The following is a 3,599-nucleotide window of genomic DNA, read 5'->3' as shown; positions in this document are numbered from 1 at the left end:
GCAATCGAAGAGAGGAAACCTGTGGTATAAGTATTGTAAAATTCTAAAAATACTTTCGTTGTAGCCGGGTATACCCAAAGCCGACTAGAGCGGGTTGTTCGCAGAGGAAGGCGAGCCCCTTTTGCTTGCTTTGCTCATACAATGAATGAAAAGTTACATAAACTAGGGTATTGTGAACTGAAATTCAGTTTCCTCCAAAATCTCACTTATAATAGCGAAGCGAATGAAAGTGAGTGATTTCATGATAGTGCTGGAGTCGTTGAGGTGATATATCACAGGAAGAGATATATGTAGAGATGTAGGCCACGTTATAGAGCTTCTTATTTTGTCATGCAACCGGTGCTGTTTGAATCAACTCTCACTCTATATCTGTGTGAGCATTACAAGTTTGTGACACCAGTGAGTTGGCTTGGTAAGTCATCATTTTCATGTGATGAGTTATGATGGTTAATTAGACAATAATCTTGCAATGACCATGGCGACCCATCGCACCTTCGCATATTTAACATTTTTTAACCATCTATAGTCGAGCAACTGGCAAGAGCTCTGTCTTTTCATTAAGAAGAATAAGAATTGACCACTTAATAAAAGCTGGTCAAAAACAAGATGGTCGCGCAAATGCTAGTGTGTGAGCGGGGTCTCCTCGTGAGCGCAGCCCGGCACGGGCCCAGGGCGCAAAGAGACAGGAGGGCGTGCGGTGGCGAGTCGGGGCAGCAGTGTTAGTTGCTAGGAATTGGGACCCATCAGATGGCGTCGAATGAACCGCTAGCAGAGGTTTATTTGAATTAACACACACGTCTGACATGTATAGATTAACGGTAATTAAAATTAGGAGTAATTAAGATTATGTAAAATTTTAAGGATAATTATACCCTTGGACAAAGTCATTTTTTACCTTTGGACTAAATCTGGACCAATTCGTTCCAGCTGTTAGTCATGTGCTAGGCTTTAGATTGTGGTATGATGCATGGTAAAATCTCTCAAATATGTTATGCTACTCGGGTGGGGATATAAGTCTGGCAGGAGAACTTAGATTGCCAGACTAACCAGCGAAACATATACAATGCGCGACAAAAAAAAAAACTTCATTTGACGATGAATATACAATACTTATGAGAAACAACACATTTTCACTAATTAATTCAAAGAACTAAAACCCCTGCACGGCTCATATTCCCATCCCAAGGGAGTAAGTTCTTATCGAGATAACTTTAACTTTGCATACAAAGGAAGTTAAGGGCATGTCCAATGCGGACCCTGAAATCGCCCCTATATGTCCTTTGCGGGAGGTCGGTCCCTTTTTGCCATGCAATCCTAACACCTAAGCGTCTGAAAAGCGTCCCGATGTCCAAACTCTCCTAAACTAGAGAAGCAACTTTTAGGGGGAGAAGGGGAGTGGGTGGTTTGTGAGATTTCGGACATTCATCTAGCCAACCAAAAGCCACCACGCCGGACATCCAGACATCTTCTCTCTATCCTCAACCGTAACATGCCCATATATAGAAGGACATTCATGGGACATGGTTGGATGACCGGCTCTTGCATTAGTGTCCACAAACTGGTCTCCACCGGTCTGCGGACAAATAGTGTGTGCGTTTTAGAGGTCAGTGTTAGAGATGCCCTAACATGGTAAACTAGACAGAAATATAGGTTCATGCAAATACAAAATGCATGACACCGTGACGTGATCATAACCCAGCAAATATTCATGTCGGAGTCGAGGAGATCGTCATCTCGTCGATGTCGCTTGCTGTGAGGCGACCAGGTTGACAATGACAATTGCAAAGGTGTTGTGGTTTTCATGGACGACATCTTGGTCTTCACAAAGACAATGGAACAACACCGAACCCTACTCGCGCAAATATTGCAACTGTTGAGGAAGCATCAGTTCTACGTCACTGTCCAAATGCTCGTTCGTGCAGCAGAGCATCAATTACCCAGGGCACTATGTGAGCAAAGACGGGGTCTCAACCGACAAGAGCAAGGTTCAGACTGTTCAAGATTGGCCTGTACCAGACACAATTAAACAACTCAGGGGTTTCCTTGGCTAGCATGCTACTACTGGAAGTTTCTCAAACACTTTGGAATCATCTCCAAGCCTCTGACAGATCTCCTCACAAAGAACACCCTGTTCGTGTGGAATCCAACAGCAGATGCAGCCTTTCATGCGCTCAAGCAAGCATTAGTAGAAGCCCCGGTGTTGGCTCTGCCAGACTTTACCAAGAAATTTGTGGTTGAAGCTAATGCTAGCGGCATGGGTATTGGAGCAGTCCTTATGCAGAACTCGCACCCAATTGCGTATTTGAGCAAAGCGCTGTCCCCGCGAAATTTGGGGCTGTCAGCTTATGAAAAAGAGTGCTTGGCCCTGTTGCTTGCGGTCAACAGGTGGAGACTATACTTACAGCACGCAGAATTTGTGGTGCGCACGGATCAGAAAAGCTTACTGCATTTAACCGACTAGAGATTGCACACCGCGATTCAGCAATGCGCCTTCACAAAACTTGTGGGGTCGCAGTTCGTCATCTAGTACAAGGCGGGGCTGTCTAACCGAGCTGCTGATGCTCTATCTCGACGCGATCGTGCTGAAGGAGGAGAGCTAGTAGCAATTTCAGTATGCTAGCCGGCTTGGCTGGAAGCAATCAAGAACAGCTACATGCATGATCCCAATGCCACGAAGAAGCTCACCAACATAGCCCTAGACCCGGCCAGCGAACCAGAGTTCACAATACGGGACGGGGTTCTTCGCTTCCAAGGCAGAATCTGGACTGGAGGGGACACACAAATACAACACCATTTGATCAAGTCGTTGCATTCAAGTGCTGCCAGGGGGCACTCCGGATTTCATGCAACCTACAATCGCATCAAACGGCTATTCGCCTGGAAGGGATTAAAGAAGCAAGTTAAGGACCCAGTGCAGAGCTGTATGGTGTGTCAACAAGCAAAAACAGAAAGGGTATCACTGGCAGGCCTCCTTCAGCCACTACCGATTCCAAAGAAACCATGGTCAGTCGTATCACTCGATTTTATTGAGGGTTAACCCAAGTCCTGTGGATATGATGTGATCTTAGTGGTCGTCCACAAGTTCTCGAAGTATGCCCATTCCGTGCCTATGACGCATCCTTACACAGCTCCCCAAGTGGCCAAACTATTCATGTGTAAGATATTTCGCCAGCATGGCTTACCGTTGGCTCTTATATCAGACCGGGACCGAGTCTTCACAAGTAACGTCTGGAAGGAGCTGTTCAAACTCTGTCGCGCCGAATTGCGTATGAGCTCATCGTATCATCTGCAGACAGATGGGCAGACGGAACGGGTGAATCAGTGTCTGGAGACCTACCTTCGTTGTGCTGTTCACGCATGCCCTCTCTTATACAGCGAATCATACGCGCGGTGCGACTGGCCAAAATTCCGACCGACGCACTGACGCCTATCACTCGCCATAGATTTTTTTAGTTTTCTTTGCCTAATCAGATGCGCCAACACCCAGGTATCCAAAATCCACGTGGCTCTGTCTGTACCTATTATATATCTATGTCTATCTACTAACGCTCTGAGGTGGGCGAGCGGGGAGGCTGCCCCGGCCCCCCAAATCTTAATCT

This window comes from Triticum dicoccoides, chromosome 2B (assembly GCF_002162155.2).
Source record: "Triticum dicoccoides isolate Atlit2015 ecotype Zavitan chromosome 2B, WEW_v2.0, whole genome shotgun sequence".
NCBI classification, from domain to species: Eukaryota; Viridiplantae; Streptophyta; class Magnoliopsida; order Poales; family Poaceae; genus Triticum; species Triticum dicoccoides.
The sequence above is the reverse complement of the archived record's forward strand: the minus strand, read 5'-3'. Positions refer to the sequence as shown.